The sequence below is a fragment of the Corapipo altera genome, unplaced genomic scaffold (assembly GCF_003945725.1).
Source record: "Corapipo altera isolate COAL_440 unplaced genomic scaffold, ASM394572v1 22, whole genome shotgun sequence".
Lineage (NCBI taxonomy): Eukaryota > Metazoa > Chordata > Aves > Passeriformes > Pipridae > Corapipo > Corapipo altera.
This window is the reverse complement of record NW_020884886.1, coordinates 6,648,682-6,676,512: the sequence shown is the minus strand read 5'-3', so window position 1 is coordinate 6,676,512 and position 27,831 is coordinate 6,648,682. Positions and strand designations below refer to the sequence as shown.

Sequence of the window (27,831 nt, the reverse complement as noted above, 5' to 3'; positions counted from 1 at the left end):
GAGTCCTATCCCCAGTGCATCTTGAACTCCAGGGGAGATAGTGTGCAGAACTGAGATGTGTGGTGAGATCTCTCTCACTGTATCCCTATGATTTATAAACAACCTGTAGTTGTACTTACTTACTATCCCAATACGGTAAGCCATTGCTGATTTTTGCTTATGTGGTGTTAGTGCAAAAGTTACCATTCAAATTATACCCTAAGTTGTGCAGAGCAGGTCTGTTGTAGCATAACTGAAAGAAGAATATTATGTAAAACCTCGGAGGAATAAATAATACATTGCATTAGAATTTTTCCATGTGTAAATGTAAGAATGACACGTTTACATAAAGCATATTGGATTCCTGTGGTTAGTTTAGTTTGTGGTTTGGTACAGAGAGCAACCCCTGTGCTTTGGCAACAAGCCTACAGCCACACTGTCATTGTCACCTGGTGGGGCATCATAGAGCATATTCTACAGAAAATCCCACTGGGAATTCCACCTCAGTCATGGCAAGTTTTGCTTTACACCCTAGTGGCAAACTGGGCAGCAAGTGGCTGACTCAGGTATGCTATTTCTGTGTTTTGTTTACAAATTGTCCAGTGGCATAAGGCATTGATCCTCTTCTGAGGTCTTTGATCCCCTTGGAACGAAGGGACACACTGTCGAGTGCTTAGGCTGACACACACCAGTTGCAGGACTCTGTAGTTGTCCTCCATGAGGCTTGGAGGGCCATGCTGGATTCTCAGCACTGCCTCTATCACTGACCTCTTCTGAGTGTTTTGTGGTATAGTGTGTGATCACTGAATGTGACAATGCAAATGACAGAGGCAGGATTCCTGTTAAGAGACAGCTGGCATCAGGTACCAGTGCTGCTACCTCTGTCAGCATCAAAAAGAAGCAAGAAAGGAAGAGGGGGAGGCAGGAAAAAAAAAACTCAGAAGAAGAAAACTGGGATCAAGATAAGCACTAGGGAGATGACCAGTGAAGTGGAAGGGGATGAAAAGATGAAGCCTCACTTTTTTTCTTCTTCCGAACCCAGACATTAGGTCTCTGGGTGCAAAGCTTCCTCTGACTCCTGCTGTGGTGATTCCAAGAGGAAATTTTTTTTTCCCAAGCCAATCTTTACATTTCTCTTTTTCTCGTGGTGAGGAATTGATAATTCTGTTCTTTTTTTAAGATGTTCAGCTCATCATGGCTTGTATTACATGGTGTATTTCCATTTCGATTTGCTTCTTTCCCAATTACTTTCCTCTGTTAATTTTAACATAAAAATATCTTCTGAGGTCAGGCCTGTAAAATCATGCACTAAAATAGTGTGGTAAATGTACCTAGCTTTAAGGTGTTCTGCTTTGTGTTTTTTAAGTCAGCATTTTATGATATTTTATTCAGTCTTCCCAGTGTTTAGTAATTAGCACTGTTACATCGTTTTGAATAAAGATCAGAAACTAAGCATAAAAATTATTTTTTTTTTCTGCTGCACACAGCAAAGGCTTGTGATACTCATAAGCCAAGACTTCGCTGATGGGTGGAATTAATAATTTTTATTCTCTAACGTGCACACAGCAGCAAGCTGTGCTGCAGTTTCTTTAAAGGAAGAATTTAAACCTGGATTTCAGATGGTTGTGATATAAAGGCAGAGCCTGTGTTTTCTGGACTCTAGACATCACAGAATGCTAAATCATTGCTAGTTGGGATAATTGCAGTTGCTGGCATGTAAACCTCCATTCCTGAGTGCCACATGCCTGTAGAGCCACAGCTTTGGATGTGAGCCCTGGTTTGTCTTCATTCACTCCAAGTAAAGCTGTCCAGCACAGAAGAACATTGATTTGTAAATCATATTTAATACGAATTTAAAATATATCTTCTTGGAACCTGTAAATGAAATGTTTTATCCCATGTCAATTGCCAAATGCTCTTTTTCTCTGTTTTCTCTGGCTCTGTACAAAACCATAGGCTTCCTTTCTTTCTAGTTACGAGTTTGTTTTGTTCCAGCATAATTGATTACCTCATCAATGGGGTCAGTGTACTTTGCTGTAGCTGCTGACTAGCAGTCGAATAGGCTGTCTCAGAAATAATGAGGTAAACATTGTAGGTTTAAAATTAGTATCAGGATTTTTAAAATGTAATTTCTCATCAAGTCATCAAGTAGTAGATATTAAGAACTGTCAGATAATAAGGCCAAGACCTAGAGCCTAGTCTCAGTCAGTAGGAGTTCAGGAACAAACAGGAATCCTGTACAGAGTTTGAAGATGGAGATAACATTTGGAAGAACAGTTTCCATTGAGCTAGAATAATTCAGTCCCCCCATGTTACCTTATTTTTTTCTCTGTAATTTTTTAGTTGCTGAGGTACTTTATTTAGATCTTCAATGCATAATGGATTTGAATGTACTCTAAAAACAATAGCTTTAGACTAGCAGCAGTATTCATAATTTGGAGCTTGGATATTTCTTGCATTTATTCTCCTAAAATTTCTGACATTATAAAAAAGTCAGCCCCTATTGTCAATTAGGCAGGACTACCAGGCATGAGCTTTGAAATACGGTTGTGTCTTGCCCAGCTGATTTTCAAAATTTATCTCTGCTTTCTTGCACTGGCTGGGCTGGAGTGATTTCTTGAACCTCTACCCCAGATCTATCTATTGCATCCTCCCCACACTGTGGTCTGCTCTGGTAGCCACTTTATTGATGTTAATGGAGTCGAATCTGCATCAGCCCTTTGCAAAGTTAGTGTGTCAGAGCACTCCTGCTCTGTGTCAGGAGAGGTATGTAGGCAGGGGAATATACACTCCCATTTCCCCTTACGTCCTGTATGACTCTGCTAACCAAGGCTTATCTGAGCTACAAATTATCCAGTTTTTTTGTTTTCTATATAAACCAATAATAAGGTGTTACTATTGCTATACAGAGGACAATATTTTCTGAGTCCTCACTTTCACTAATTTAGTTCCTCACTAGACACTTTTGGATTTCTTCTGCTAGGAGAATTAATGTGAGTTATTTAATGGGACACAATTTTCTGAAGACATTACTTACATTGTAAACAAAAGCCATTTGTATGTATACCCATTGTGTACACAAAATTTTCTTTTGCACATGCAAAATAGACACACATACAACAGTTTCCATTAATGTGCAGGACAATTTGATTTTCTAAATATGGTTTCGTGCACAGAAAAGATATGAGCTCAAATCATTTTGGAGCTATTTTGCTCCTAATATGTAACAGTTTATGACAGCTATCTGGTCAGTATTTTACAGCTGTTGGTGTATCTTCAGTGAAGAAGGAGAAAGCTTACATAGGAGTAAGCTTACATACAAGCATGTTAACGATGCAAAGTTAGTTACCCGGGGGATAAGAAATGCTATATTTATAGTCACTCATGCCATATGAAATAATTTTCTTTTGCAAGTTACAGTATGCCATCATCTTCTAAGTTAATCATCATGCATTGTGTTTCCCACAGAGGCCCAACCACATGCAGTGCACAGGATGACTGGCCCTCACACAGTAGTGAGTGCTTCAGTGCTACTAATTTTGTGCCATTCTGCCATTCTGAAAGTGGTGGATTCACCATCCCCAGAAGTATTTAAAAGACCTCTAGAGGTGGCACTTAGGAACATGGTTTAGTGGTGGCCTTGGCAGTGCTATGTTACTGGTTGGAACCAATGATCTTTCCCAACCTAAATGACTCCTATGATTTCATCTCAGCTGCAAATGTTAATGGCTGCATGGCTTCTACCAGCTGAAGAGGCACTGTCATTCCCCGTGCACACATGTGGCATTGAGGGACATGGATGAGCCCTGGGGCAGTCTGAGGGGTCAGCTAAAGGGAGGTGGCCATTCTTAGAAAACAAGGGTCTGATTTTGCAGAGCAATTAGGATTTCATCTTGTCCCAAATACTGATAACAGAACTATTGCTGTTGGCTGTAGTCTGATGTCTCAAGCTAGCTATAGCTATATAGTTGAAAAAGGAGCAGATGTTGTTTCTGGGAACACACTGGTGAAAATGTTTTTTCCATGACTGAGTACCACAGTAAGGCTTGGGAGCAGGGGCAGTTTGTTAAAGCACCATTGGATTACTCTGAGCTTACTCTTTCTTGTTCTGCAGTCCCCTGCTTCATGCTTCTGCCATGTTTCTGTGTCTTCAGCAGCTACAAATGAAGTCCTACACCTGGCAACTTCATTTACTCCATGCTGTGCACTGACTGGGGGGTGTTGGGTAAACAGAGTGTGTTCATGTAGCAAGATGCTATATCCTAATGGATGTGAATAAGTTCTATTAAGGGTTCATAAGCACTCAAAGGAGAGGGTTTGGATCATTTAATCGTTCCAGAGATTTTCATATGAAAGCTGTCAAAATTTTAAAGAATCCTCTGAACTGTAGATGCTGAAAGCAGACACGACATTTTCTAGACTTAGTTCCTAATAAATGATGGAATTTTTCAATCTAAACCAATCCAACTTGGGGCAGTTTTCCCCAGGAAAATGCAGTCAAAACGAGAGGATTCACACAGAAGGATTCAGATGACTATAGCTGGCTATCCATAATCTATTTCTGCCAACTATAATTAGTTGATTCTGCCAAGGTTTTCTGGTAATGTAATTTCTAAGCATTTATTTTAGTAATTATCACAGTGGTTTCTGTTCCTCTCTTATGCATCTAATGCTTTAGAGACAGTGTTATATGTTATTTTCAGAATAATAAATGAGAAGAAATGTATTCTTTGCAACAGCTCATATAGTCAACTGTTAGGTTTTCACTTTTTTAATAAAGACACAGAACAGTTATATCGAGAGTTACTGCTTCATAAACATGTGAGATCACATAAAATGATACAGTAATTTTTTTTTAAAAAGAAATCATCAAGATGGCATGAGTGGGACAAGAGAACAGAAACCAGAGAGTTGCAGAAGATAGGACAGGTAGAGAATGAGGCACCAACTTAGAAATGTTCTGAAGAGAAGATAGAATCTGAAGCAATCTCTGTTAGAACATGGGTTGGAAAGATAACATTCATATGGTTAGAAATAACAGTGGTGTGCTTTTCATCCATTGATTTCTAGCATTTTGCTAAAACAAATGGGAAAATTATGGCACGTGAGAAGCAAAAAAAAAAAGATGGAGGAAACCCAAGAGCATTTAAAAAAATCAGACAGTAATTTTAAACCACACTTTGGAGAGTATAGTGAACTGGTGCAGCAGTGTCCACTTCTGCTTCTCCTGACTTGGAAACAGATTTTAGTGTCTGTGGATATCAGGAATTTCAGAAGTCAGTGAAAAGTGGGGAATGGGAACAGAGCACAAGAAACAAAAGATATAAGAGAACAAACTGGGATTTTAGCAAAAATGGCATATTTTGCCAGTATTCTGGAGATGGTAATAGCCAGTCATAGAATCATAGAATCAGCCAGGTCAGAAAGGACCTCTGAGATCATCAAGTCCAACCCTTGGTCCACTCTGCCGTGGTTACTAGACCATGGTACTAAATACCACATCCAGTCTCATCTTAAAAACCTCCAGCGATGATGAATCCACCACCTCCCTGGGCAGCCCATTCCAAAGCCTGATTACCCTCTTTGTAAAGAATTTCTTCCTAATATCTAACCTAAATCTCCCCTAGCAGAGCTTAAGACCATGCCCTCTTGTCTTACTGATAGCTGCCTGGGAGAAGAGACCAACTCCCACCTGGAGTTGTAGAGAGTGATGAGGTCTCCCCTGAGCCTCTTCTTCACACAAAGAGCACTGCGAGGCTCATGGGTATCAGTTAAGTAGAAAATGTGTGTGTCTATGAACACAAGCTGGCTACCATGCCCACTGGACAGACAAACTCACATGACCTTTGAAATAAAATTAAGGTCTGGACTAACGAGAATGGAAGGATGATAATCAGCGATGTGAGTCCTTGAAGCATCCATGGGTAAGAAATCAGAATGAAGTTATGTTGGAGCAGTTTAAAATTAAAAATGTCAGAAGGGTAAAATGGAGAAAAAGAGAGACAAAGACAAAGCACTAGTCATACAAAAACAAGCTGCAAGATTTGAAATAATAATGTTATTTCAGAAAAGAAAAAAGATGAAGTAAAAAGTCCAAGAACACAGCCACAGGCTCTCTTTTTAGAAGACCAAATTAAAGCTTGGACTAGTATGCAGTGCCATCATAAATAATAATAACTATTAATTAAGTTTAGGAATGAGACCTGCAGAGGTACAATTTGTATGAAGACCTGAAAATGCCAAAACCAGCTTCTTGTTCAAAGCAATGAAAACAGCAAAAAATTTAATTAGTTGTTTAATATTGAATATCCATGGGTATTTGGTGCAAATTGTTATGCAGGGAGGAGTGGGTGCTCAGGAGAGGTCAAGAAATAGGCATTAATGCAAAGCTGGTGGTTCAAATCTTTGTTCTTGGAAGGATTTGTTTTAGAATCTGAAATATTTATAGTGGAAAGCTTATGGCAGCCCTGAGGTTTGCTCTTCATCTGGAAAGGTAGTCCTATAGCCCACTCACTCATGTTTTTAATCTTCATAAAGATAATTTCATGGTCTACTGTGATATCACAAGGAACTAGCTCACATAACCTTTTTAAATAATTTTCTATATGTAGTTAACTTTACTGGTTAGCCTGCTTATCCCTTCCCCTTCCTCTGCCACTCTTTCTGTAGGTAAAACAGCATTATTGCTTACCTCTCTCTGCTCGAGAGGCCTTCTTTCATGCATCTCAAAATAAAATCTGATTTTCCATATCTACATATGTTGGAGGATTTCTTTGGACTCTTGAGATTGATCCTATTTCTAAGATGTTCCTGAAAATCTCTTTATCTTTCTTGTGTGATACCCTGATCCTTGTCTCTATGGAGGATATCTCTCCACTTTGTCACTTCAGTCTGTCCATATACTTCCACTTTTTAATTTGTAATCTTGCCATCTTATATTCACAACAGAAACCCTAAATACCAAAATTTGGCTCTAATCAGTAAAATAGCTTAAAGACTATTAGACTGGGTTTGTGTGGGTTTTAGAGATTGGCACACACAAAGCTAAATTTGTCTTGCAGTCACCTCCCTGCAAGTACTGCTGGAGCCAGGTCAGGAGACTGATCTGGTGAAAAAAATTAATCTAATCCTTTCCACCTAAATTATGACCATTCTTATTAGCTCCCCAAGTGCTACTTGTGCTGGGCACACAAGAGCGCAGCAATATGGATTTGTACCAACTGGCACCTGTCTTGAAGTCAGACCTCATCTCCAAATTTGCCAGCACCGAAACGAGAAGACCAGAAAGTGCTGGGGAATCCTACAGATTAAGTACAATTCTGTAAAGCTGTAAATTTCCCTTTCTTACTTCTGGATCTGGAACATTGTGTTGATTGTGTCTGACCTACTATGGTTTTGCACTGCTATAAATGTGTTCATTTCATTAGAGTGACTACTGACTTCCAGTGGTAGAATTCAGAGTAGACTCTTGCTCAGAACAGATTACCTTAACTGACAAAACTTGAATTCAAAACAAAATAAGCAGAAAGAGAAAAGTTTGATCTTCTGTGTTGCTTCTGAATGAAAACAAAATTTTATATATATATATGTATGGTTATAAATGGAATATCCATTTTTGTAGGTATTCTATGAACTGTTTAGTTACTGTTTAGTAACTTTGCAATTCATTGCCAGTATTCTCCATTTGTACTAAGCTATTGGAAAACTTCAGTAAACTTGTTCATTGCTGTATATACACATAAATGAATACTGGTGTCCATCAGTTAATGTGCAAATCTGTGCATTCCTTTTGATTTCCAGGCATACCTTCTCTTGATTTTAAAGGGTGCATCAACAGGTGTACAAACTAATAAACAGAAGCCCACAGGATGTAATGGGGAGAATCTCTAGGCAGTGTCAATAAGCAAAGGTGCTGGACCAGACCTGTACTGGTGCACAGACAAGGCTTGTGAGCAGAGTGCAGGGAGAGGACATTATCAGAATTATAACATAGGATTCATATAAATTGTGTAATTTCCAGTGCTGTGTTCTGCATGGCTAGAAAAACCGTGCTATGTTAAATATTCCTTCCTACTCTGAATTGCTTCCTGTGCCCTCTTACCTTTTCTACTTGGTGTTGATGCCTCACCATTACTCATAATAAGGCAGTTTGTTAAACAAAGATCCAGTTCAACATCCATTAGAGTCAATGGATATATCTCTTTTGATCCAAATGTCATCTCAGAGTTTTTCATTTATTCAGAGGTCTTTTATACACATAAAATCCAATTTATTGAAATTAATTTCTCCATTCCTTTAGGCAGTTTTAGCCATGAAAATGCCATGCTTCATGAACAACAACAACAACAAATGGTTACTTTTATTGCTTTTTTTGTTGTTATTTTGTTTTGGAGTTTTGTGACAAAAGAAAATTGACTTGATTAACCATGGACTATATAGTTCTTAGGTGAGCCCAAATAAACAAATATCAGCTTGGGAATCTGATTTGAAGAAAGGGTTTAAGAATAGAAAAGAACGAAGGAATACAAAAGAATAGAGCTTTCATAGCAGAACAGAGATTTTTCTCATTTTATTAATCATTCAGGCAAAACTTAGAGCTGATTTAATTAAAGGACTGTGCACCATTTCTACCCAAAATATGATTTTATATAAAATAAGTCACATGAAAACAAAACCCACAGCAGTATTCCCTAGCTGAAATTTTATAGCATCTTGTTTATAAAGCAAGGATTGGACCCAATCATGCTGGATCAAAATCTTCAAAGAAAACAGAAGCACTGTTTAAACAGAATGGTATTGGTGATGAGGCAGAGATCACAGTACTCTCTGGAGCAGACCTTGTCTCATTCTGGTGCTTTGCTGCTCCAGCTTCATCAGGAGTATTACCACTGTATATCACAAGGTAATGTACATCTCAAGTCTATAAGAAAGCAGAGGTTTCTTTCTAGGGAGTTACCAATTTCATTCAAAGTAATGAAATTTAAAATGGAATAATCTTTTGATAGTGATATGCAAAGGAAGGAAGGAAGTAAATTTCAGTCTTCTAAACACTACATGAGACCTTTTCACTGATTAGCTTTTGACAAGTTGTATTAGAGCTATGGTGTAATTTGAAATATTATAGTCTATTTAGTAGCAAGTCTATTTTGTAACTCTCCCAACATCATGTTGGTATTCTAGTGTATCCTTGGATGCCTTACTGATTTTCTTTCACAGTGTGTGAGATGAGATGTTCAGCCTTACAAAGGACACCATGTCATATATTCTATTGATAAGTGCCCTTGAACAATGTGATTTTAAAAATGAATTAATTTTATTAAAATAATTGCAGTAAGAAACAGGACATGAAATACAGCTTGCTCACTATCATAGTTAAGAGTGTAAGGAGAATGACAAATGATTCAGAACAAATGTATATTCTCGGAGTCTTTCAATGTTATCACCAAAATCATATTCATGATACTTTTTGTTTCTTTTCTGCACCTTCTTGGTGTCTAATTGTATTTTGAAGACCATCTGATCTCTTTATTTCTCATCTTCCTCAAATTCTTTCTAGCTTAGTGTATGGATAAGTTGATTCTTTTGGTCTTATTTTAATATTTAGATTCCTACTGTGGACCACTTTGCTACCTGAAGTTTTCTGTTGCCATAAAAAATGGTAAGGAAAATTTCTGCTTTGAATCACACAAGTATACAAGCTGGAATAACATCTCAGAAAGTAGTGACCTTCCTCCAGAGTGACATAAGTGGGTGCAAAGTTTCTCCCGTGGTATTTATATATTTCATTACCTTTAGAAATACAAGGCATGAACACTATCAGACTAATCACAGCAGCAAAGGGCATGTGGACACTGTCATAATCTGACCTCCAAGGCTTGCTCCCAAGCCTCTGCTAATCGGGCCAGTTCTGCTGAGATCACAGGGAGCAGCCAAGCAGTTCTCAAGACTCTTCTGAGTACAGACCCAGTTTAGAGGGAAAAGGCTGCCTCCCTTATAGACCAAAAAAACCATAAAAAGACCACAAAGTCTTCAAGAGCTGTCTTTTTCTTTTTCACTGACACTGCAGCAGGGATTAGAAATTAGAAATACATGAAGCAAGAGGAAAAGCAGCAGAAAGAAAATCTACCCACATAAGCCAAAGCACTGTAGCCCCCAAGGGGACTTGAGAATGATGCTGTCTATGAAGATGCTATCACTTCTCTACTTACACTGTCCTCCCACATTTCTTGCATCAAATTCTGTTAAAGACCACTTCCCTAAAGAGGAAAGAAAACCAGAGAAATCACTGAAAGGATCAAAATATAAAACAAAATACTTTTTCAATAGTGATTGATTTGGAGTGATATTTTAGGCTTTTTTCTCTCCATTTCTTTGAAGTAAAATTAAGGAAAGCAGTGTTTTTTGATACCTGCTATGAAGGCTGTTACTGGTCCTTGATAATACCTTTGTGTAAGTGGAAGTTGTGGCTGTTTAGTACTTCTCAAGATGGATGAATCACATCAGCTTTTACCCCAACTCATATTCTTGTATGAACCTAAAGGGAGCTTACATTTTTAACTTCCAGTGTTTGATTTCATTGTTCAAAGTTTTTTTCTTTTTTTTCTTAGTTTCTTTCTGAACAAAAATTAGATTAGAAAGAACTTCAAAGGATATCAGCTGCAAGAGGGCTGTTGATTTCAGTAGAATTATACCAAGTTATAAAAAAATCAGGTCAAAACAGGGGAAAAAGAGGAGACATAAATGCATTTAATATTTTTCATGGTTGCTTTGACAAAGCATTTAAAAGTTGATCTGCTTACATTTTGCTCACACTTGTTTTTTTTGGGTACATGAATATATGCTTTCCCAAACAATTAATACAATTCGTCTTTGCTCAGCTTTCTACTAGTAAGGCTGGAATCAAGTTCAGTTATGGATGCAATCCAAAGAGCTATTCATCTATATCTGTAATCATGGAAGATGATGTATATAAAGGAGAAAACAACCATTTGTCATCATAGTCTAGCTTAAAGATGGTCTGTGCCTTAGGAATAAGGCAATATGAATGGTTCTTCTCATTAGCTACTTTATTCCAATCTGCAGGAGCTGTTAGAAGCATCCATTTACTAACACTCAACTCTCTGTGTTTTAATAAATATAGCTGTATGAATCTATAGAATATCATAGGAATTAAGATTGTGCAGAAAACACCTTTGGTGATGAACAATCAACCTTCTGCTTGGCAGAGCTCTAAAAAATTAAACAAAACCCAGAAATCTATGATGATTTTTGAGGTTTTTGCTTATCATATAGATATTTTGTATGAATATAAAATGTTGTGTTTTCCTCAGTTTAGTTGGAAAAAAACACCCCTATATTTTTTGGCCATTTTAAGCAGTGTGTTACTGTGGCAATGGGAAAGTCTAGGGAATGCATCTGTGGTTGGTTATCAGTGTTAAACACCTTGAATAAATTGCATAGCATCAGAAAAACCAGATGACTTCAGCCATCCAAAAAGTACAAGAAAATACATTGCCTGCAGCCTCTTGCAGCTATTATAAAATGGAAATAATTATGGAGAGGGGAAAAAAGTTCATCCATGTACATTTGCTATAGTATATGTCCATGTCAGCATTGAAAATGTGCCTGAAAGTTCTAGCATAGTAAAGCCATTTCCTATAATGAATTTTGTTATGCCTCCTCATTTTCTGTGGACTCTGAAAGTCTAGATCTACCTGCACTCCCATTATCACAGTGTCTGATCGTTTTGCCTTTTTTTTTTATTCAAGCAATATTGTTATAAAAACCTTTATATCCACTGCACAGTTGAGGAGTTTAGGATGCTTAGAAGGACATAAAGCCACAGTCAGACTTTGTGGCTTCACTGCAACCTTCAGCTAGAGGCTTATCTTTTTAGATTTCATTGCTTAAGACACCACAGGCATCTGTGCCATCCTGGTTTCAGCCAACCACTATGTTGTTTATTTTTACAGCACAGCATGAGAGGTGGTAGGTGATGCCCAACTTTATCTGGTATTCCAGAAACCTTGCCCCAAAGTCATGACATTGGGTCAATGTTCTCCTTAGCCTGAGGGAGTTCAAAGCCCTGTGCGCTGATACACCATGAACATGCTAAAACAATAGCGGGTGCTGTGAGCAACCTATTGAGGCTGGGCCATGATGCAACCAGGAGGACATGGCTCCCTGGGTCAGAAAAGGAGCCTGATTGTCTCAGCTAACAGGAAGCATGGCTGGTTAAGTATGAGGACTTTTATTCTCTAGTCTGCTCTCAGGATTCTTTTTTTTTAATTAAATAATCACTGAACAGCAGGTTGAAGGTGTTAGTGGTTGCTCCTCTGTGTACTCAACTTGTACTTCTGTGTACTTAAGCCATCCAGGTCTGTCAGACTTTAGAGCTCGTTTATCTATTCAAACCCCCCAGGTTAGGTTCATTCTTGTAAACAGCATCCAGTGGTGTTCTTGGGTATCTGAATGGAATATCTGTACTCTTTTAGAGCTGTTCCTGCCTGCTTTGCTGACTGTCAAAGAATTCCTTGGCACAGGAGCTGGCATGATATAGAGTCCATTGGTGGGAGGGAGTTTGTATGTGGTCTTCTGTCTTGGTGCGTGAGAAGGCTCAACTTTATGAAAGTGGGACATTCCTTGCCAGTTGGCCTCACTGCCACAGAACTACTGGCACATTTCATTTACTTGGGTTTCTTGGCTTTAGGGGGCTTGAGCATATGAATTCTGAATTGTCTGAGTATATGCCAGGCTCACCTCAACCAAGGTAGGTGAAAGACGGGACTTTTATGGCTCATACTCTTGGAATTGAATATTTAGATGCTGGGATCATTTTTTTTCTGATGTTCCCTTTAGTGGTAAAACCATAGTCACAGACCTAGAATGAGCTTGAAGACCAGCTCTCCTATTTTTTTCCCTGATATCATTATCACCATTTCATTCGGCTTTTTTCCCCATATTAACAGAAACATGCTTGTGTGTATCTCTCCTTTCTGTCACAGGAAAATGCTACTACTGTTCTGAGTACTGGGATCACAGTAGGTAATAACACTTTTCCCTGTCAGCTAGCAGGAGAAATGGCAGTCTCTTTTTATTCCACTCCCATATACACTTCTAGAAGTGAAAGAAACTTGCCTCTGTGGAAGAGGCCAGCCTAGACTGGAAGCAGGCGTATAGAGCCTAGCACCAAAGTTCCCAACTGGTACATAACAGAACACATTCCATTATGTGAGGACAACTCCTAAATGCTATGAAGAACCTGTAACACCTGGAAGTGTGTGTCTGGGTACACAAAATGGGGCTAAAATCTGGGGGAAAAAAAATAAAACAGCTTTTCTTGGTTGTCTCTAGTCTTTACATGTCTGTCTAAGTAAGAATTTACCCTTTGATGTCTTCTGTTAGTGCTGCAAAGTCAGACAGCTTGCACAGATTACGGGAGTTCTTCCTTTCTGAGTCGCATTTTACAACACAATTAAGTGCCAAGTGCAGTGTTGATATATGAAACAGAAGGAACACAGTTTGACTTTCAAACTCTAAGCAAGAGTTTGCAGTACTAGCAATTAGGAAAAAGATATTTTTACACATAACTTAAAGTCTTATCTGAAAATCACTGAGATAATAATCTTGGGACCTTATGACGTTATTTTACCAAGACACAAATTAAGTATAACAGCAGTCTGAGGACAATGTTGTGCAAAACTTCGCACAAAACTAGTAATAGATCAGCTGGTCTGTTTTTAAAAGGAGGGAAGGAAGACTATTTATTTTCCCTCAAAGGAACTGCTACAAAGCTATTTTCCTTATCAGAAGAACACCTTTTTCCTGTATGTTATCGCTGACATTTGTTCTTTATAACCTGATGAGGGCAGGTGGAACACCATGGGAATGAGTAATTGTTGATTTGATATAATTTTAACTTTTGTTTCAAGCCTTCACATGCGGTTGGTATTTTGCCACCTTCATTTTGCTTATTGGTAACCTTGGGCTATTTTGTAGTCAATAATAGGGAAAAAAGATAGTGCTTCTTTTTACTGCTAGACTGTTAGGTGACTCAAAGTCTTTTCTAGAGACTGTGCAGAGTTTCTATATATTTCTTCTTCTGTGATCAGCAGAGAAAGTTTCTTGATCATCCCACATAAAATGGTAGGGAGCATTCATGATTTAGGTTCTTCTCAGAATGTCTGATTTAGACCTCTGATTTAGACATCTCGTAACAAGCACGCGGTGGTCTTCCTTGTTAAGGGACTTGGTGTGCTGGTGGGGTGAAGCAGCACAGTGTGGCCATGCCTGCTGCCCCAGGTACTCAATGGACGTGGCAGTCAGCTGGGTGCTGCCCGCCTGGCAGCCAGGCACTAGCTGACCTTTCCGCCTAAGGGAATGCTGTAGGAATTCCCCCCAAAATGTTCTTTTGACATGGTCATGCCCAGAAGATGGGCTTTCCTCTGTCAGATGTAAGGGTCTATACAAACCTGTTACTCCACTGATCAGTGGTACTGGTGTAGGGATTGATCTTCTTCAGAGTGGATGCAGCGTTGTGCATGCAGTAAAACCCAGCGACTGGGAGAAAAGCTTGTGCATCCTCAGCTATGGCCATACTCTGCCCACAGCCAACCTGTTTTAATTTGCCTTCTCGGCACGTAACAAGTATTGGGAGACCTGAGGTTACAAATGATCAATATGGAAAGTAAAGCCATGGAAAGTAAAGCCATGAAAATTAAAGATTTAGCCTTATCTGTGCCCAGTGCCGTCTCTTTCCATCCTGAAATGAACCCAGGTGTTAAATTCTGTGTACAGAATGCAAGTTGTAGTGTAGGTTGTAGACTCTGATATAGTCTCTTGAATCTTAAATGGCTGAACAACCATAGTCTTTTTGCATGTCCCTAGTACTTTACATAGTACTGCAATACCAAACCCTAGATGAAGGTGAGTTCCCAGTGTTGCTACTTTTCCAGGATTGGGGTTAGCTTCTATCAATAAGAAAAAAAAATGCTTTGGCTCAACCTGCTAGTTAAATGTCCGTTCTTTGGATTTGGATCAGGAAAATTGTTCTTCTAAATACCCCTTTCTCTTCTTCATCATACTTGGCTGCTGGGAAAACTAGAAAACAAATAAAAAGAAAATTAAATGCAATATAAAACTAAATGCAGTTTTCTCTATTGTCATCATTCCTGGCTTCAGGCCAAAGAGATTTGGTCCCCAGCTGTTATGTCATCTTAGTCATGCTGCCCAGCCACAGTGGAGTAAGGGTGATCCCCAAGATCTCCTCTAAGTCAGGACCTGAGAACCACAAGCCTCTACACTACTATCGGTCTCTGCTCCAGAATAACCCTTTCTGGGGACCTGAGATAATCAGCAGTAATTAGATAGAGCTAAAGTAAGATAGCTTTCCTTAAACAAGCCAGCAAGGATCTGGCTCAGAACACAATCCTAAAAATGCCTTTGTCTATCACCAAGCAGAAAACCTTATCCAATTGCTTTCAGAAACCCACACATGGGTTGTTCATCTATACCAGTTTCTTAAGGAGCATTTGTCCCACATCACCAGTTTCAACCACACATTTCTGCCCACATGCTGCCTATTTCCTTAGTTATTTCTTGGACAGATCTATTCCCCCAGCTGTTTTGCTGTACAGCCACACAAATAGCTGGGTTTACACAGCAGTGGGAACAGCATGGTGCTTCTTAAGCTGGCATTGCCACCTAAGAAACAGAACCCTTAGCATAGTGTCCTTTGGATACTGTCCCTTCCTAAACCTTCCACAGGATTTCTTCTGGCCTTGCTTTCTGGGAGAAGGGAAGAAGTAGAAGAAAACAGTCAGTTAGCACTAACATCTCTGAATTAGGATTTTTTCCAAGTAGCAGTTTATTCAATATTTGATGGACCATTCAGTCCCAGGTTGGATGCAAATACTTGCAGTTTTCTTAGAAGAAAAGTTTAACTCATTTCTCCACTTAGCCACAGATTGCTGAGGGGTTGGGGAAACTGGGGCATACTTATGAATGTAAAAATATCGCCATAATGTTTCATGTTTTCCACACCCTAAATGTTCACTTCATGGCGCACATACCATATTGCTTTCCAGAACACCGAGATTAGGGCTCTTTTGCAGTCTGCAAAACTAATTAAAAGCTTAGAAACAAGGGGTCTGAAAGAGCATATTCCTGCTAAAGCTTTGCTGGTCAGTGGTGTCTGCAGACTAATTAATCCTCCTCATGTCTTGATCAATTGACTCATACCATAATGATCTCATACTTTTCCCATTCAATATCAGAATGTTTTTAGTGATTGGAAATCTCTGGCTCTGGCTGTGTTTTATACCTTGTGTCATCTCTTAGACTTCAGGAAATTTTTTAGCAAGAGTTTCCACCTTTCATCGGAGCTAATCAAAGGGCTCCTCAAACTCTATGATTCTTTAGCAGCATCTCCCAGAATGAACCCACTTGGGAAAAACAAGATAAATCAAATAATATAGGCAAGGAAGTAATGCAGACAATTCACAATAATAAAGTAGCTGCATTAGTCTCAAAACAGCAATTCAAAGGAGCATAGGATTAAGCAAATACTGTATATGTCAGTTCATTTGCACCATCTGCTGAACCAAATATCATAAGGGGAAAGGATAGTAGACACATGGGACTGTGTGTTGAAATATAGTTGGAAAAAGAAAATTGTTTCAGAAAGCTATGAAAACAAAAATCTGGGTGCTTACAAGTCTGCAGCCAGGAGAGGGAAGGAAGAATGATGTCATTTCATAGACCTCAGAGATTTGATTTTTTCATTTACCATTTTTAGGAGTGGGGGAGGTTGTGGAGCTTAATATCGTCTACTCTGGAGTCTGGTTCAAATAGCAATTGCTATTTAACTATAGGAAACACAAGCATGGAAATTATTACACAGAAAACGAGAAGCACAGGTTTTTAAAATGTACTTGGATGCTGTGAGTGAGTACATGCAAAGTTTGGGCTTGGACACAGTCACCAGGATACAGCCACAGACTGACTGTGGTTTAGATGGTTTAGGCATTGTAGTGGCTTACTAAGAATCTGCTGTGTTGACCAGGGTGAGTGAGAGACATTTGGAACCCTTCAGATGATCTTTGGATCAGTAATGTTACTGCGAATGCTTCCCTGGAAAATATGATCAAAAGCTGTGAAATTCTATTGTTCAGATACTATTGTAAAATATGTGTATTAGTCAAAAGATGATATTGGATTTGTGCATTGCCAAACATAGGAACAATAAAACAGGGGAAAAAATCCCATTATTCCGGTAGTCTGGGAAGTGCTGGTGCATCTCTCTTGAAGTGTCATACGGTGTATTGGCATATACCAACCCATTTCAACCCCTCAAAATATGTGTTTATTTCTCTTTATCAAGACTGCTTAAAATTGGAAGTTACAGTTTTTTTCTTGTAATATAAATTGAAATAAGAAATGTAAATGAATTGTTACTTATTTAATTGATAATAATTGCACTTCACAATCTGTACCACATAAGATAATGGCTCTGGAAGTCAAAAGATATTTGCACAGAAGTTTAACTTGGTGATTAATGGCTTCTTCTGTAAGATGACACATAAGAGCTGCAAATACTGTCCCATCTTTAAAGACTTAAAAAAGTATGGTTTAGTTGCAAGAAAAAAAAAAAAAAGAAAAAAAAAGGAAAGGAATTTTCTGTGTCCCTTGTTTTGGTGTTGAATAGGACAGTATTCTGGAATGTGATTGTAAAAATTAGAAAGGTCTCTTTAAAATGAAGTAAAAAGTAGTCATTGTTTAGTTTAAATTTCAGTTCTTATAGTGTCAGAACACCTCAAAAATGCTCATAAAAGCATCATTGATTCACAGATAGATGGTGTTAAAGGACATAAAGCATCAGCAGAGAATCCAGTAAGACTTTGTGTATATCATAGGGCGTTGTATTTTACTGAATTACTGCCAAACTGAGCCTAGTGACTTCCATTTCACTGAGACATAACTGGTGTTTGGCAAGAGCAGAAAGTATCCTCACAGCACCCATTTCAAATTATGGAATTATTAGTTTCCTTATTATATAGATGGGATATAGAGTAGTTCAGGGAACCATTGGAAGGTCTTTCTGGATGCTGCATGCTCTACCAAGAGGCTATTTTCTCATGGAAAAAAAAAGAAAAGAAGAAAACACCACAGGAATCTTAAGGTCTCAGTAACTCCTTCTCCATAAAACTGACTTCTCCTGACACTGGGGGTGATAATGAGAATTTGACGATTGTTCTGTGACTTGTGTGATATTTTCAGTCCTGGCTGGAACACATTAAAAAGCTGTTTTGAACATAGAGGATACATTACTGTGATCACACTAGCAAAAAAAAAAAAAGTTCAAAATCTCTCCTTGCTCTCTAAAAGCACTGCACTGCCTGAAGAAAATAGATGGGTTAGCATAGGCAAAATTACACAAACCATGTACCAGAAGTGAAATTCACATTGCCTTGCTCATATAATAAAGTGTAAATTGTATTCTTTTAATATAAATAAAGTATAAAAAGCCAAATCATAATTGTTTTTGTAGTCAGAGTTTCCAGTGACAGACACTGTGTCTTGTGAACTTCCAAAGACTTTGTGACCACTCTGGAAATAGCAGCTGTACTGTCACCAGCAGCACTGGGACCACTGCACACTGACTGTATGCATCAGTAATGTATGGACAGTGCTATTTGCAAGAGATCACACATTTTGTAACTTCCTGATCCAGAAATGTAGCTCTGTCCAATTAATCCAGTTTCTCTTAGCTATGGAAAACAAACTGGGCATTCCAGTCACCAGATCTGCAGCTGTCATTGGGTAGACGATGTTCTTGGCCTAACTTTCTCTGGCTGCATTTCTGCTTATAAACCAGACAGACCTATGACACTGTTGAGAGCTGGCATATGATTATCCACCCAGGTGAGCTGTTGGCACATTTTCGCAATTTATCCCATGCCACCTTGCTCTCTCCCAGACCTATCTTGGTGCCATTCTTGAAGCAGACTGGGCAAGGGATGGTTTTCAGTAAGAAGTGTGATTGGGGCCACCCTTCACTGGCAGCAGGCAGGGTAGAGCTGTGTGCACACAAGTGCTGCACTGGCACACGTCCTGAGAGCTGGAGAATGGGTCTCACCCATTTGGGAATATTGTATTTTATAATGTACCCATGTCTGTGGTTCCATACCCATTAGTAATGTATCCTTGTGCATTGGATCATCAAGCCATATAAACTTAGAATGGACCAGATAAGAGCAAAATTACATTTCTGTCATATTAACAGAGCATCCATTGTGGAATTTAGTCTGACTTTGTTGTCTGTGCTGAGCACAGACATGACCTGATGCTGATATCAAACTGGCAGATGATTCCTTATATGGCATGAAACATTCTGATATAAAAGTAATTTGTCAAATATTTTCAAAAAATATTGAACTGGTCAAATTCATTTCTACAAGCACAGCTCTCTGGATTACCAATACCCAGGAGCTTTAACACCAGGGCTGCTGTGCTACTGAAGCACAACCTTAGTCACACAGTTAACAGCATTGGGAGCAGTGCTGCACTGCAGTTGGTAGCACTCATACATACACAGAAGACCTTTTTCAATATTGCTGTTATTGAGAACTTCAAATGAATGGATGCATTTGAAAGATGTCCCAGAAAATACATTTCCTTTTCAGCTGGCAGCTCAGTTATTCATCTAAGTAGTCTGTGGATTAAGTAATTTGACAACCTCTGAAAGGTTTCTTTTTGTGAAACAATTGTGTGTTATTGCTCTCTCCTTTTTCCATTTCACCTGTACAACTAACCCAGAAATTCAACAGAGACATATCAAGACACACACTGGGACCAGACAACAGCCACACCAAGTTGTGTGTGATAATGCTCATAACTATCACTGAATGGGCTCATATTCCAGAGAGGGAAAAACAGAAGCTGGGAAAGGGTTAAGAAGATTGGGTTTTCCTGAGTTTTTAGCTGACTTCTTGGTATAAGTCTCTCTGGGCGTGGACAAGGAAGGAGTACAGATCTTAGTCAGTTCGTGTCTCAGATGATTAGTGCAGGGGAAGCCAAGTTGAGGTACAGCATCATGTGTTATAATACAGTTGAATGACTGATATCTAATTTATTAAGCAACCAGGCAGATTGGGCAGTCTGATTTTTCTAAATGTGTGGGAACTGTCAGTTCATTGGTACTGTTGGTACTTCTTCATCTTTATGTTTATGCTATGCTGCAGTGTGAGGTGGGTGGGAAGAGGCTGGACTATCCCCATTTGGACGTGGTTGCCATGTCACGGCACTTTTCCCTCTCAGGAAGGATGTTAGCTTTGTTTCCCTGGGGGCTGCTTTCTCAGCAGACACTCGGACCCCAAAGCACTTGTGAGAGTGGATGGTGTAAGGCAGTGCCATTGCTGTACACAATGCCCCCACAGAGCTGCAGTCATTCTGGGAAGCAGGGACTGCACGTGCCAGTGTGTTTTACCTCTACCTGATCATCATATCCACCCACCTTAAATTCCATCTCTGTTTTTTGTATAGATCCTGACAGAACAGCTCAAGTACACTGTGTACAGTTAGAGGACAAGTATTGATTTTGCTGTACCTGAATAAAATCCTTAACAGAAAAACAAACCTAATGTTAGTGGTTTGGTTTTCATCTCTTTTGACTTTTGTGCGTGGGCTTCTGTACTCACCATCTAGCATTTGATCCATGTGAAGTACAGAGTTGCAGCTTGATTTTTAAGATGTGCACGACCCAGGTTGTGATCTGTGCAGGCACAATTTCAGAGCCAGTAAATAATTTTGCCTATGTTTTATTGCCTGTATTTAATTGAAGTGCAAAGTAATAATTTCCTTCCTACCTACAAATCAGAGGATCAGATGGGCAGTTATTACATTTTTCTGCTGTAATTGTCAAGAACAGCTGATACATCAGCATTACTAAAAAGATTCAAAATGTAGCTTATCTGCACTTCACTGGGCCAAGGGACAACTAGCCTGATCTGAAGTGTATCCTTATGTATTTTGAAGATGTAGCTCTGAATTAAGTTTATTAAAACACTATTTTAATAATAGGTATAGTGTACATTAGTTGTGTTGCTAACTATAGTGTCATGAAAACAGTTGAAGCATTATTAATGTACATGCTATCAATACTTAAAAGCATCATTGCCTGATGGTGATAATAAAGCTTCACTAGGGGATGATCTATGACTGCAAGCATTAAATACTCCCTACTTTAAAGTCATTAATCCCTACTTTCTTCGAATACGTTTAATTAAAAAGTTCCATTTTCCAGTAATTGCTGTTTTTATATAACCTCGAAATGGAATGTTATTCAGACACAAGGTCTTTTATATAAACATCCATCTGTCCACAGCGTAACAGTGCTGGGACAAGTCTTGTGGATTGGGTGAGAAGTGAAGAGATTACAGAAGACTCTGTGTCCCTGTAAGAACTGTGAACTTTTGTCCTCTGTGTAACAGCTCTGGAGGATTTTTGCCTTCAGAATTTTGGTACCAAACAAGGGAATTGCAGAGTCAATAGGAGTGCAAATCATGAAACAATGGGCTTAATGCCTAGTGGAGTTGCATTATTAGTTTATAAAGCAAAGCTCCTTCCTTATTCCTTTTTTCCTATGTCAAGCTCTGCACTGCAAAGTATCGTGCTTTCTATCTGAACACAGAATTAAGCAAACCTCAATTGCGTGTATAAAAATACATACTCATATACATATCCTCTGTGCTTCAGGCTGAAAGATCTCTAATAAAAAGAAAATATGTTGGTATTAATAAGATTGGCATTCAAAATGTATGAAATAAATGCATGGAAGTTTGTCAGCTTATTAATCGTTCCATTACAAGTGGTGTTTTTGCTTTCATTGCTCGAACATCTAACCACAGTTCATCGGCTACAGGCCAAGCTAGCTTTTGCATTGGCACATTACCATGCGGTGTAGTTCTCTACTTCTCTTCCATTTATTAATGCTGCAGACTTCCTACAATTCAGGCTAAAAATAGAACTGGTTATGTGAAAAACACTGCATTTGTGCTTGAGTTGCAGTATAGAAACAAGAGGATTTTATATGGATGGGGGAAGAGATTCATGACACAGAAGAGCTAGCTGCTTATACTCTGGAAAAAGCTTTCTTTTTGCTAGGTTGTAGATAAAATTAGAGTTGCTGTGTACATGTTAGTCTGAAGGATGAATCACAGTTGTATTGCCTCAGTTTGTATGAATCTTCATGTGTATCTATTGTATGAAGGAAAGATGATTTCTTCTACAAGGAAACATGAAAATAGCACAATATATGGAAGTGAATTTGTAAAATCAAGGGTGAAGGTGATTGTTTTGGTTTTCAATATAAAGACTGTCTTCATCTATGGCACCTGTTTTGAAGTAGTCTCAAAAATTACACACTAAGCCAAAACTTCAATCTCACCACTAAATTTTTAGACTTGCATTTTGGCCAGGCATAGCATCTCCTATTGTTCCACTTTCAGTATCTTTAAATCAGCATTTGCTGTCTGCAGACCACTTCACCATGAAAACATTTCTAAACTTATTTCCAAGTTGCAATACAGCTGCACACTAAAAATGGTCAGCATTCAAATGCAGTCACTACACTCGTGATCTTTTTTATAATGCTGTGATTTGTTTTGAATCAGCAGTAGTTTGAACAAGACAAACAACATTCCAGATTCCATCTGAACCTAAGGGAGCTGCCAGGGACACAGGTGAAGAGTGACAGTGGATGCATTTCATAGTCAAAATGAAAAGCGGCAAAACTGATAAGGTCTCATTGTTGCAGAAATAGAAAAGCTAACAGTTTGCATATCAGAAATATCAGGTGTTAGGATTTAACTCAGAACTGCTGAATTTGCCTTGTTTGCCTTTGGAGAAATAGAGAGGAAGGAAATGTCATGCAGCAACATCACACATGATAGTGATGGGAGACAGCAAACAAGGAAATAGACCTTTCCGATGCTGTTTCCTAGAGATACTGTTTGGACCGGCAGTGATGGTGGATTATTAAGGAATTCTGATTATTAAGTATATGCGCTTGGCAAAGAATAAGAGAGGAACGAACCTCTTTTGAAGTACACAAGTCTCCAAAGTCACCCTTGTTTTGTTTTTAACTCGGTACCGTGTAAGAAATAAAATCGGCGATTGTGTTAGAAGCAGAGGTAGCAATATTGAAATGAGAACAAATTGTAAGCTGTATGATTTTTGAACTATCAAGAGAAAATGAAATTAAGAAAGCTTTCAAATGTCATGTGCTTTGCACTAGACCGCTGAAACACAGTGAGATAAAACAATAGGTATTGGGTTTCTATGTCAATTCATAACCTACAATTGGATGTAAAAAAGGACATATTAGTTCACAGGACAAGGCTTAAGTAAAAAATATTTGGTACAAAGAGCTTAGTTCCTTCTCTTAATTACTACAGACCAGCCTTAAGCCCTACCTAATGGTGGAACTCCAGCTAAATCCAGTATAGGCTGAAATCAATGAATCTGCTCTGATTTACATTAAAATTTAATTTTGTCCTGACAAGCTCTCTGAAATTGATACTCACTGCAATACCAAATGCAGTATAAAAGATCATATCATGCAGTCAACATGATGCACTTTGCAATGTAATTTAACACTAATGTTAAATTAAATTACAAGGATAAATTTTATGGTCTCAAAATCATTTAAGAGCTTAATTCTGATCTGAGATGTGTAAGACACAAATCTTTCCTATTGATCACTGACTATACAGATAACTGTGAGAGAAGAATCACACAATATGACAGGCTGTCCAAGACTTTTTGTTATGATACAGGCTTGTGATTTGATGTATTGATCCTTAGGTTAGGATCTTTGCTGAAGGAAAAGGCTCAAGCAGGTTGTCATCATTGGAGAAAACACCAAACAATCTGTATAGTTTGGGTGAGGTCAGATTGCATCAGGAGATCCTTAAGGAAGATTTAGACAACTGTAAACAAGAGTTAGACAACTCAGATTAAAGGTTTTCGTGGTTTTCAGAACTAAACTCTGGGATGGGACTTCCCCTGTAAGTCCTTTTATTTTCATTAGCTGAAAATATATGCAGCAACAGAATGCAGTTTGCCTGTACCATTAGGATTCCAGGAATATCTGCTTATGTTATTGAAACCACGTGCCCTTACTTTGTCTGATTTGTCATTGAGGGAAAGTAAGAAGATAACCTTCACTGTCCACTTTGGTGTAGGAAGAAGCATGAGCCCACCTGGGCAAACAATATTAAAAGCTCTTAAGGTTCGTGTCATGCTGTGAAGGAAGGGTTTTTCAAAACATCTCCCCATTGTACAGAGGGTGAAGAGGAAAAAGAGCATTTGCTGAAAGGACGTTCTTTTAATGTCTAGGCAATGAGAGGAAGAGTGAATAATTTAAAGTTGCAAAGTTCTTGCAAAGAATCAAAAATTAGAAATCTATTTAAAAAAAACAGTATTAAAATTTCAAAGAGAGAAGCAAAACTACAAACAGTGGAGCTCCTTTCTAAGTCCATAAACTACAGATCTTAAATAAAAAGACTAAGCAAAATCACAGGGAAAGACTTTTTTCAGAGTTTGAGGGGAAAGGGTTTTCAAATAGTTACAGCAATGACTGAGAGGCCTGAAACATTTTTTAATGCTTAAGAATATTTTGAAACAGAATTCCTTACAGCACATTCCATAATAAGCGTACTGACAAAGTGATAACTAATTAAGACATATGTCAAAGTTGTCTCCACAAATGCACTCCAGCATGAGTGCTTCCTCTTGGATGGGGAAAGGAGAGCACATCTGTCCAGTTCAACATGCATTACATGGCATCTCAAAGGTGCTCCACACCATTCATTACTTACAAACTGAAGATGTCACTGTATTGGGTTTGCATGGTCAGGTTTTGGTAGCAGGGGGGCTACAGGGGTGGCTTCTGTGAGAAGCTGCCAGAAGCTTCCCCCATGTTCAGCAGAGCCAATGCCAGGTGGCTCCAAGATGGACATGCTGCTGGCCAAAGCCAGGCCAGTCAGAAATGGTGGCAATGCCTCTGTGATAACATAGTTAAGGAAGAAAAAAAAGTTATTGGTCAGATGTAATGTGACCAGAGAAGAGTGGAGTGAGAATATGCAAGAGAAACAGCTCTGCAGACACCAAGGTCAGTGAAGAAGGAAGGGGAGAAGGTGCTCCAGGCACTGAAGCAGAGACTCCCCTGCAGCCTTTGGTGCAGACCGTGGTGAAGCAGGCTGTCCTCCTGCAGGCCATGGAGGAGACCCATGCTGGAGCAGGGGGATGTCTGAGAGAGGGCTATGAACCCATGGGAAACCCGTAATGGAGCAGGCTCCTGCAGGAACCTGTGGACCTGTGGAGACAGCAGCCCCCACTGGAGCTGGTTTCCTGGTCGGACTTGTGGCCCTGTGGGGACCCACACTGGAGCAGTCTAGGCTTGAAGGACTGTGCCCTGTGGAAGACTGACCCACACTGCAGCAGTTCATGGAGAACTGTTGCCCATGGGCTGGATTTACGTTGCAGGAGTTAATGGAGGACTGTCTCCCATGGGAGGGACCCTACACTGAAGCAGGGGGAAGACTCCTCTCTCTGAGCAGTGGCAGAAACAATCTGATGAACTGACCATAACTCCCATTTCCCATCTCCTTGCACTACTGGAGTGGAGGAGGTAGTGCTTGGGAAGGAGGCAGGGGTGGGGGAAGGTGTTTTTAGATTTATTTAGCTTTTCATTATTCTGCTCTGATGTTATTAATAATAAATTCAGTTAATATCCCCCAGTTGAATCTGTTTTGCCCATGATGGTATTTGGTGAGTGAGCTCTCCTGGTTTATTTTTAGTTTGATACAATATGGGTGCTAAGGAGGCCCCTCAAACGAGGTTCTTCTTGGGGATGGGTGTGCTCAGCTCTCTGCAAAGCATTTCAGCAACAGTTCTGCAGGAACACGGACATTGACAGGAATGCTTTCCAGGTTACAGAAGTGTTGAACCCAGAGCCCTTCTACTAGTCTGAGCACACTGCAGGATGTGAGGAACTGCATTCCTGGCTAGGATGCAAGCAAGGAGGAAGAAACTTCTTGAACTGTAAAGGAAATTGGGTTCCCTGGTGACCAGGGGCAGGGTTTTGATGCTGTTGTGGTGTCAGCACAAAGAAGGGCAGAATTAATAGCCACAAGAGCTAACAAAGTTTCCATAATGACCTGAATTGTTCCAGAGTGCATGAAGGAGAGGACACTGGTGGAAGCTGTTAGCTAGCTGATATGTAAAAATGAGGGGGGAAAAAAAAGAGGGAGGGAGAAATTAAACTGGAGTCCAACAAGAATTAGCTGTTACACTGGTGATGGCTGTACTGTGTTAAGATCCATTTCCTATCCACTCATAATATTTGCCTGGAAAACCATGTTTTTTAAGCTTAGTCTTACCTGAAATGAATGCTGCTTCTTTCCATTATCACTATTGCTGGGAATTGAAATGGCTGCAGATATAGAGCAGTGTAAAAACATGATGAGCTATGTAGCTTGGGAGCAATTGAGCAGCTGAATACTGCATTATTGAGAAATCATTCCCTACCTCTGGGTCTTAGTGAGAAACTGGAGAGTCCTAGACTGGCATTCAGGGTAGAGCATAGGATGAATAAACATTACTGAGTGCTGAGTATTTACTAGCGAATCCAGCATGGAGCTTCAGCAGTTGCATATCATCCCCCTGCGTCTTGCAGGGTTGGCAACACGCACAAAAGGAATAGTGAATGCCAGAAGCCTTGTGGCAGAATTTTTTCTACATAACAAAATTATCAATGAAATTAATGACTTTTTGTTTAAAGTGCATCAGGCAAAACAGCCATATTTTCAAGTGACAACACGTGAGAACCATTTAAATATATATCAGTAGTCCTCAAGGGACTTGTAGATAGCTATATGAAATTGTTGGTTTTACATGCATACCTTTCTATTGCCAAATTACTCCTGGCTTAGTATTTTACCTCTTATCTAGTTAAGATAGGAATCTTTTTAGGACAAGGGGCTCAGTAGTTTGTAAAAGACATGTTATCTCTGGCATTGTATAAATAATAAATAATAAGCTGTAGTTGTTAATGATCATTAATATTGCAAGTGTTAAGCTAGAAATTCTATTTCTTAGCTTCTTAGGTGATTGCAAGTATAAATATTTCTTGACTCAGTGTGGTAAGCATTACAAAACATAGAACCTTCTCCAGTTTGGAGTTATGGCTATCAAGTATATCCCAGATCCTGTAAATCTCCTGTTATGGAATTTGTCCCAGAATCTGCTACGGTATTGTGCTACAGAAACTCGTCCTGTATTTTTTTTAAGTTAACACAAAATATCCAGTCCACGTGGTTTTGGAAATGTACTTAAAATATGAGCCAAATTCAACCTGATGCAGTCCTGCCTTGCTGAGCCCTGAACTAGTCTAAAACAATTTCTTTGAGAGGCGTGATCCCATTCATATCAATTAAATTTTAAGTCTAAGTCTAAAGAAAGTATTTTTAGCAACAGTTTCAAACCTTTTTATTACTATCTGTTTAAATCAAATTTATTTAATTTAGGAGTAAATACAGTAGGTGTGCCTATACCATATTTCCAAGCAGTTTCCCACCTCCTTCTAGATACCAAAAGCTCATATTTTTCCCTACTTGTGTAGCAAAACCAAGGACTTCAGTCCGTTTATACACTGCCAATTTAAAAATCTTTGGCACAGAAGGAATTGGAAATACGGAGAGAACAGTAGTCATAGTAAACAGTCCAGGGATTACTCTGTGGTATTGGACTAACTTAAGCTATTGGGGCTAAGAGCTGCCTTTTCATTCTGTC

At 39.0% G+C, this 27,831-nt stretch overlaps 1 protein-coding gene across 10 annotated transcripts in view; it reads left to right on the top strand.

The window, feature by feature from the left end:
- LDB2 (LIM domain binding 2) overlaps positions 1-27,831 on the top strand; it is a 219,392-nt gene that overhangs the window by 173,414 nt on the left and 18,147 nt on the right. The gene's annotated exons all lie outside the window — the stretch shown is intronic.